General features: G+C 36.3%; 1 long non-coding RNA gene across 1 annotated transcript in view; it reads right to left on the bottom strand.

The window, feature by feature from the left end:
* LOC132344991 (uncharacterized) overlaps positions 1-8417 on the bottom strand; it is a 53072-nt gene extending 44655 nt beyond the window's left edge. Inside the window, exon 1 of the long non-coding RNA XR_009494090.1 lies at positions 8224-8417. This is a non-coding gene — a long non-coding RNA (uncharacterized lncRNA). The remainder of the gene's footprint in view (positions 1-8223) is intronic.
* Between the last annotated feature and the right edge of the window lie 1260 nt (positions 8418-9677).

Below are 9677 nucleotides of genomic sequence, written 5' to 3' on the forward strand. Positions count from 1 at the left end.
AAATGAAACCAATCAGGAAAAAATTTTAAGCTATGTGCATAGGAAAATTTTCATTCCTATAACAAAAAAAATTGGAAATCAAGTATTGATTTAGAACAGTCAGAATGTGTTTATTCAGTTTGGCTACAGCTAATGTGCTGTATCTGTATGAGTAAGTGTGAAATTTCAAAAGCTATGATGGGTGTGATCTAAAACTGAAAAATGTGTCCAAAGCAAGTGTCCTTCTCAGGTGACCATTCATGGATGATTTCAACTTCCTGTTACTTTAGCCCTACAAATTTCCTGTGAAATTTAGGCTGATTTGGAGTTTTTGCTTATTTTTAGTTTCATTTAGTTTTCTAGTCAATAGCTTGCAATTTGCTAGACTTGCTTTAAAGAATTAGGTGTATTGTTGAGGTGACCTTTGGCACATTTTATCTTATACATTTGGTCCAATGTGTCAAAAATGTAAAATCATGCCTTTTATAATCTGCTTCTTTATTGTTTCAAAGTATGACAATCACAATTTCTACATAATCTCTGTGTTCATATGGAAGAAAAATGCAAAGAAAGTCCTTGAACGCCAGAATGTTCACTGATCCAAAATGAGGTGCTGAAAGGTTGTTGCTGAACCATGAAAGACACCTGGATTCTTGGCCTCTGGAGGAGAAGAATTCAATCTGGGTCCAGAGATGAGGCTTGATAACTCAGAGCTTTTGTGTAATAAAGTTTTGTTAAAGTATAAAGGAGATAGAGAAAGCTTCTGACATAGACATCAGAAAAGGGCAGAAAGAGTATCCCCTTGCTAGTGTTAGCAATGGAGTTATATACCTTTTAATTAGTTATTACAATGAATCAGAAGAATGTCTCAAGTTTGTGAAAATTTTACCAGACCCACTTCCACAATTTACCTGTTAGGATAACAAGATTAGAATTTAACAATAGAAAGATCCCACCAGACCCACTCCCATAATATACATTCTAAAATATCAGGATTAGTCAGAAGGTTTCAGGAAGGAGAAACTGTCCTCAAGCAAGATACATTGTTGTATAATCCCTAGTACAGAGTTTAAACTGAGTTGTGTAATTGACTAAGACAAAGGAATGTAGACAAAAAAGTTTGTCCCTTCCTCCTTCTTGAGAATTCCAGACCCCTATCTCCACTTTGAGACCCCCAGACCCCTTTCTCCTCCTTGGGGACCCTGGACTTCTTATCAATCTGCCTAGGAATTGATTGGAGAAGGAAATGGCACCCCACTCCAGTACTCTTGCCTGGGAAATCCCATGGACGGAGGCGCCTGGTGGGCTGCAGTCCATGGGGTCGCTAAGAGTTGCACATGACTGAGCGACTTCACTTTCACTTTTCACTTTCATGCATTAGAGAAAGAAATGGCAACCCACTCCGGTGTTCTTGCCTGGAGAATCCCAGGGACAGGGGAGCCTGGTGGGCTGTAGTCCATGGGGTTGCACAGAGTCGGACACGACTGAAGCAACTTAGCAGCAGCAGCAGCAGCAGCAGCAGGAATTGATTCTCTTAATGCCATGTCCATAACAACAGCTAGGTTTTGTCTGATATTTCTGACCTGTCTCTGTATCAGGTTTGCTGCCATAGGTGCTACAAATGACATAATTTGGCAACGACCTTTTATGTTGAATAAGGAAAATAAGTAAAATTATACGCAATGAGTATGTGAATTAATTTCTTCTACTGTCATTAACTACATGGAAAATATTCAGTTTGGTAAACAGGCAAAGTCAAACACTGTCTTATGTTTATCTTTAAACAAGCCTATCATTACACATTTTAACTAGCTTTTCATGAGACACTGATCACTTATTACTTTCTCATTCAATAATTTATTTTTAGTAGTTTTAATATCTTAGACCAACATATATTGCTGTAGTCTGAAAAGATATTATGTAATACCATCTGTGAAAATCTGATTGCTGTTATCTGATTATATCAGATAAAAACTGGGTAACCTTCCAATTCTCCCCCCTCTAAGAACAGGTTGCTATAGAGAGAAGAAAACAAATGTCATGGGTTTTCAAGGCTCATCTTTTATTTAATCTGTCAAAACACCTCTGAGTTGGAACAGAAATCAAGTAGTAACTATTTAAAAAGCATTGCATCAGGATGGAGAAACCACGGTGTTCTGCTGCTCCTTTGGCTAAGAGTTATTTTTTTGAACCAGTTGGAGGCTCTGGAGAGTGAGCTATGGTAGACTCATTAAGGAATATTATAGCAATCCAACTTGGAAAATGGAATAGAACTTTATTGCCAGCTGGAGATGAACCATATTTCTAGTTCTTAAAGCAATCAAAGTTCAGAAACAGTAAAGCAAACAAAAAAATGTAGACTGGTAGACTATTTTACCACTGGAAACTAGTAGACAAAGTTTCCTTTTACAGAGACGCTGCATTTTCTCGATAGTTTAGCAAATGATTTTCCCCTAACAATTGTTAACACATGACTATAGCCAAGGAAAATCCTGATCCAGCTGAAGACCATCCATATTTCTACACCCTCTTGGCCTCTGTTACAGCAAGGACTTCCATCACCAAAATGGCACATATTCAGCTTAAATGCTCCCATCTCTGTAGTCTTACACAATCCATTGTGGGCATTGTTTTTGTTTATTATAGAACTTTTTTTTTCAAGCTTTATTTATTATGTGTAAATATTTGCTTTCATGTCTTATCTGAATTCTTTGCCCCAACAAACCTCCCCTAGTATATAAACTTCTTGAATGAAGTGATCCTATTCATATATCTTTTTTAAAAATCACTGAATGTGTTGCTTTCACATATCAAGCACTCAGTAAAAGTTTACTGAATAAAAGAAAATATGCATATATGTATGAATAAATGAATAGGTGAATCTACTCACATGTATCCTTTTTGCATTAATGGAGATTCAAATAGACTGCAAATATGGATATCAATATGTCACCATGATAGCATTTGATTACTATTTAAATGTATTTATTCTTAGTATGTTTGGTTTAAATAAAATTATTAACAGAAATGTTCAAGGAGAGTCACTGTTTAGGATCCTCATATACCTCATTTATTTTACCTTGAAAAACAAATTTAAATGCCAAGTCATAAAATTTCATAAGTTAATCTTGGTAAAGCACTTAAAAAATTGCCTGACACATAGCAGGCAATCTGCAAACACTGAGCAATCTCTGTGCTCAAAAAATAATCTGTATATAGTCCTGTGCACATAATCAAGAGTGATCAAAGAAAGGCACAAACACAAGACACAGAGTAGATTCCCCATCATGTAAAAATAAGAAACATAATTTTACATTATGTTCATTAAATGTATGTTGAACTGAACTAACTTTGCAATTTTTTTTCTCACCACACCATGAGGCATGTTAGATCTTAGTTCCAATATAAGAAATCAAAACCATAGCCCCTGCAGTGGAAATTTCAGGTGTACAACATAGTGATTCACAATTTTTAAAGGTTATACTTCATTTATAGTCATTTTAAAATATTGGTTATATTCCCTATATTATACAATATATTATTGTAGTATGTTTATTTGATATATAGTAGTTCATGCCTCTTTATCCTCTACCATTACTTGTTCTTCCTTTTCCCCACTGGTAGTCACTAATTTATTTTCTGTATCTGAGTCTGATTCTTTTTTGTTGTATTCATTAGTTTGTTTTCTTTTTTAGACTCCACATATAAATGATATCATACTGAACTAATCCTTAAAAATTAGTTTTAAAAGATTCAAAACCAGACCTGAAGAAGTCTAGATTAGAAGATTCTGCTTTGATCTGTAATTTTACTTCCTTATTAAATCTATTTTTTTCATGGCAGCTATGTACTATAGAGGTTGCTCAAACAATTAGATCCTCCACTTATATATATTCTTATAAAAAACCACTTATCTTTTGACATCCTCAACTTCCTGTCCAACTTCACATACCACTTTGACTCCTTCACCTTCTACATGTTCTCCTGCATTGAATCAGGTAATTACTGACCCTTAATAAGCCACATGATTTTTTTTTTTTTTAATTATTTTAATTCCCTTTTCATTTTTATCTTTGTTTCCAGAAACTGTTCATTCCTTAGACAAGCTAACTAAGCAGATTGCCTTACCCTGGGCTGAGCTTCTGAGGACACTTAGAATCACATAGGGCAGGAAAGGAAACTGAACAAGATGCCTGTTAAAGACTAGAATTGCACTCAAGGGTAATTGCAAAGGATCAGTAAAGAAGATGTGCTATGATGGTCAAGCTGAAGAGATCATTGTAAGCCACAAACAAGAAACAAATGAGATCTAAAGAGCAGGAGAGATGCTGGCGGACCATGTGAGGAAATGTAAGACTGAATGAGGGAGAAGTTTCATTAATTTGTTTATAACAAAATTGGTTTGGCTAGAGTTGAAATTGATGCCTCAAATTGCATTAAAGCTACTAAGTTAACATAGACTCTTCTCAAATATACAGCATATCCAGAAAATAAAAGACATTTGTTAAAAACAAAAAAATTATTCAACATCTGTTATGTCCTGTATTTGGAATATGTGTATATAGATGAGCAAAAAAGGAGCCCTTAAAAAGTTTACACTTTCACCAAGAAGTTGTGCATACAACAAAAAATAATTATATAAAGGCAAGGCACAGTGAAAGCACACAGTAGGGATGATTAAACATATTCTGGGAGTTTAATCAGTGAGGATTTACCTAGGGAAGTGATCTTTGGAATGAAATCTAACACCATTCTCATCCTCCAAATAGGTTCCCACAGCTACTTGACAGTAATTTATATTATATATTTACTATATAGTATAATTATATTAAATTTATATTAATCTCTAATTAGATACTTGCTGCAATTCCTACAGCAATCAATCAAAAATGCTTCTCACTCAACCTAAGATTTCCATCTTTCTCCTCATCCTCAATTTTTGTGAAAATCTCTTCAAAAACAGTTGTGAGTGAAGGAGATCCTCCACGTATGATCCTCCTAGGTCTTCTTTTTAATTTGATTCCAACACACGGCTATCTTCACCTGTTTCTCCTTATTGAGCCCAGCATCAAAAGGATTTGACCTCTTCTTTTTCATTCCCACGTGAAACTTTACATATGTGTCATTCTTCCCTATGTTAATCAGGACCTCTTTCTAGCAATTGTGTAGTCCTTCTCTTTCTTCATCAATTACACTCTTTCCCTTCATTGACTCCTTCCTCTGTACTATCTCCGGTACTTAGGTCAAAAATCTGATAAACTTTCAATCTCTTTTCTTTCTTGGACTGATTTTTGAAAAAAGCAATCCAATTCATTGCCTTTGTTTGTTCACTATCAACCTATTCAGTAAATGGCTTGATGCCTGGCATCACTTCTGTCCATATATTAGATTCTCTTCAGAAGACTACCAATGATCTACTTGCTGATTACCAATCCCCATCCACGTATCTGTTCTCAGTGTTAATTCTTGACCTCCAAGTGCCACCTGTTCCTCTAAGTTATCTCCCTTGAAAACTTATTTCCTCCTGACTTGCACACTCCTAGGTATAAGAAATGAGATCTAAATATTGTCTCTACTCAATATTCATTTATTTCACTGGCTCAGAGGATTTTTAAGATACAGGCAACCTGTAACTAATTCATGGTTCAGTCTGCTTGGTGGTTAACCTGTATTTATTTATTTATATGTATTTATTTAATACATACATTTTACTTAGTGCTTAACAAGCACTATGCCACACTTCAAACACTAATATATTTAATCCTCACGATAACCTTATGAGGATTGAAAAGAGACAGACTGAGATTCAAAGGATTTAAGTGATTTGTTCAAAGTCCTACAGATAGTGTTTTGTCTAGCATTCTGGCCTGGAGTCTGTGATCTTAAAAATAATGCTGCATTTGGCATTGCTGCAGGTCCATTGTGGCTCAGACGGTAGAGAACCCACCTGCCAAGCAGAAGACCTGGGTTCAATCCCTGGGTCAGGAAAATCTCCTTAAAAAGGAAATAGCAAACCCACTCCACTATTCTTCCCTGGAGAACTCCGTGGACAGAGGAGCCTGGCTGGTTACAGTGTATGGGGACTCAAAGAATCGGACACAACCGAGAGACGAACGCTTTCACTTTCACTTTGGCATTGCTACACGATAGCACAAACACGACCGTTCTGGGAAGTTTCCCCAATGAAGTATATTCTACTATGTCCCGACCAGATCTTGGAATCTGTGTCTTCTCACATATTATGTACGTGAACTTGCTCTAAAACTCTTAATCGTGGACCACCAAAGAGTCACTATATATAATTCATGCAAAGTCCATGAATTTGCATGAAAAGAAAGGGCATGTAACTAACTTCAAGCATAAGTTTAGTATTTCCATAAAATATTAATGTAGTTACAAATAATATTGGTATTAGTAATACTATGACTTTGGCACCACTGGAAAACATAGACAGTTTATATATTACCTTAAAGTTTTTGAGATCCCCTTAAATATTGTTTAGATTCATCACTGTATTTGACTTATGGCAGCTATTAGACCCCCTACTAAACCTAATATATTAATGTATTATCTAATATATTAATAAGAATAATTTATATTAATATATAACACTTAAAATTATTTTTAAAAATTATTTTGATAGCTCTATTTTAAGCTAATTTATGTCCATACTGATCCATATATTTTATTTTCTGTATGTAAAGCCATTATCCTAGAAGGGGCTCATAAAAAAGCCAAAGTGCTCTAAGGCACAAAATAACTTGGAAACCTCTGCTCCAACCCTCTCTAAGCTTGTATCTTCTCTATCCTTTCTACCTGGGTTTTGCAGGTGGCTCAGTGGGTAAAGAATGCACCTGCAATGCAGCAGACACAAGAGATGCAGGTTTGATCCCTGGGTTGGGAAAATCCCTTGGAGAAGGGCAGGGCAACCCACTCCAGTACTCTTGCCTGGAGAGTCCCATGGACAGAGGAGCCTGTTGGGCTACAGTTCATAGGGTCGCAAAGAGTTGGACATGACTAAAGCGACTGAGCACATCCTTTCTACTCAGCAGACTTGCACCAGTGATGTTGAAACTCAGATACGTATCTGGAATTCCGTCTTTTCCTAAACCCACAATCATATTTTCAACATACTGCCAGACTTTGCCTGATTATGCTACCAACAATCTCAAATAAGAGAATCCTTCATCTACCCTCACTAATTTTGTTCTCTTTCTAGAGCCCACATATCTAGAATCTCCATACTGCTATTTAGATTAAAAACTTTGCAAGCACTTTTGATTCTTTACTGTTCACTGTGTTTCAATTAAGCATTTTTGTTGTTTTTTCTTCCATTGTCTCCCAATATTTTATGTTTGTTCCTTTGTTTTCATTCCAGATATTGCTACCCTCATTTTGTTTCTCTTGGACAAATAAAATAGTCTCTTTCTATTTTCCCCTCCCAAGTCTGGTTCACACCAGTTCCAGGACTATACCTAGAGTTTCACAGACATAGACAGTCTACACATCTCTTTATAGACATATTTTTTTCTTTATAAAAAATTACAAGGTACAACATAAAAATGCGCTGATGTATTAAAAAGAAATAAAGTTCTGAACAATCCTACCTTTGGATATATTTTAATCAAGTCTTTTTAAAGGAATTATATGTATGTTGTACATATATATATATATATTCATGTATCTATATATATATATTATAGTTATGGTTGCCTACAAACTTTAGTAAACATACTATATCTTTGAGTGATTTCTTGGGTCATTAACTTAGTGTTTAATTTCAATAGCATATATGATAATGCAGGGGCTTCCCAGGTGGCTCAGTGGTAAAGAATCTGCCTGCCAATGCAGGAGACACAGGAGATGCAGGTTCAATCCCTGGGCTGGGAAGATCCCCTCCAGAAGGAAATGGCAACCCACTCCAGTATTCTTGCCTAGAAAATCCCATGGACAAAGAAGCCTAGTGTGCTACAGCCCATGGGTCCACAGAGTCAGACACGACTTAGCAACTGAGTGTGCATGCACGTACAATAATCAATACTTTCTTTTGTTTTCATTTAGATTATTTCCAGTTAGTGCTGTCACAAATAATCATGTTGCAGATGTCATTTAAAATCATCTTCCCATCCCTGCCTGTGGAAATCCAGCAATTTTTGAAATCCAGCTCAAATGTCATTCTCTCTCTTCTCTTGCTCCCTCCACACGCCCCAAATATATGTTAAACATTTTAAGACTATGTCATACCTTATTTGATTTCATCTCTCCGTGATAGTGGGAGGTTCAAAGAACACCAAGTTTCTGGAGCAAAGGTTAAAAATCTGTCAGGGTCCACTGGGCATATTATTTCTCGAAATCACACACACAGTAAATGAGGTTAGTAAGAAATGCCTGAGAGAAAGCTAAAAGGCAAATGTTCTCAGTTGAAATAATTACACAATAAACTCAAAGTTAATGTACTTATGATGTCATAGAAGAAGAAAAAAATCAAAGTGGCCTCAACATTCTGAAATAACACGGTTAAACAAATGGATGAACCATTAAATAACATCGTTAATCTGGTAGTAATTCTTCTCCTTCTAAATAAGCAAAAACATTAAATTCCTCCCTAAAGCTCCAGAGAGAGAGGAAGAGAGACAAATGCTGAGGAGATGTAAAGAGAAAGGATGTTCAGAAAGAACAGAAAACAGTAATGTCAGCTTTTAGCAAAGAGTGGGAATGAGAAGTAAGAGAATCTCTTCTGGTATTTACACTTTCTACATCTCTATACAAGTTATAGGTTCACAGATCATAGAATTTTTTTTCTTTTTTTTTAAAATTTTATTTTATTTTTAAACTTTACAATATTGTATTAGTTTTGCCAAATATTGAAATGAATCCACCACAGGTATACCCGCGTTCCCCATCCTGAGCCCTCCTCCCTCCTCCCTCCCTTACCCTCCCTCTGGGTCGTCCCAGTGCACCAGCCCCAAGCATCCAGTACCGTGCATCGAACCTGGACTGGCGACTTGTTTCATACATGATATTATACATGTTTCAATGCTATTCTCCCAAATCTCCCCACCCTCTCCCTCTCCCACAGAGTCCATAAGACTGATCTATACATCGGTGTCTCTTATGCTGTCTCGTACACAGGGTTATTGTTACCATCTTTCTAAATTCCATATATATGTGTTAGTATACTGCATTGGTGTTTTTCTTTCTGGCTTACTTCACTCTGTATAATAGGTTCCAGTTTTATCCATCTCATTAGCACTGATTCAAATGTATTCTTTTTAATGGCTGAGTAATACTCCATTGTGTATATGTACCACAGCTTTCTTATCCATTCATCTGCTGATGGGCATCTAGGTTGCTTCCATGTCCTGGCTATTATAAACAGTGCTGCGATGAACATTGGGGTACATGTGTATGTTTCCCTTCTGGTTTCCTCAGTGTGTATGCCCAGCAGTGGGATTGCTGGATCATAAGGCAGTTCTATTTCCAGTTTTTTAAGGAATCTCCACACTGTTCTCCATAGTGGCTGTACTAGTTTGCATTCCCACCAACAGTGTAGGAGGGTTCCCTTTTCTCCACACCCTCTCCAGCATTTATTGCTTGTAGACTTTTGGATCGCAGCCATTCTGACTGGCGTGAAATGGTATCTCACAGTGGTTTTGATTTGCATTTCTCTGATAATGAGTGATGTTGAGCATCTTTTC

The sequence above is a fragment of the Bos taurus genome, chromosome 3, assembly GCF_002263795.3.
Source record: "Bos taurus isolate L1 Dominette 01449 registration number 42190680 breed Hereford chromosome 3, ARS-UCD2.0, whole genome shotgun sequence".
NCBI lineage: Eukaryota > Metazoa > Chordata > Mammalia > Artiodactyla > Bovidae > Bos > Bos taurus.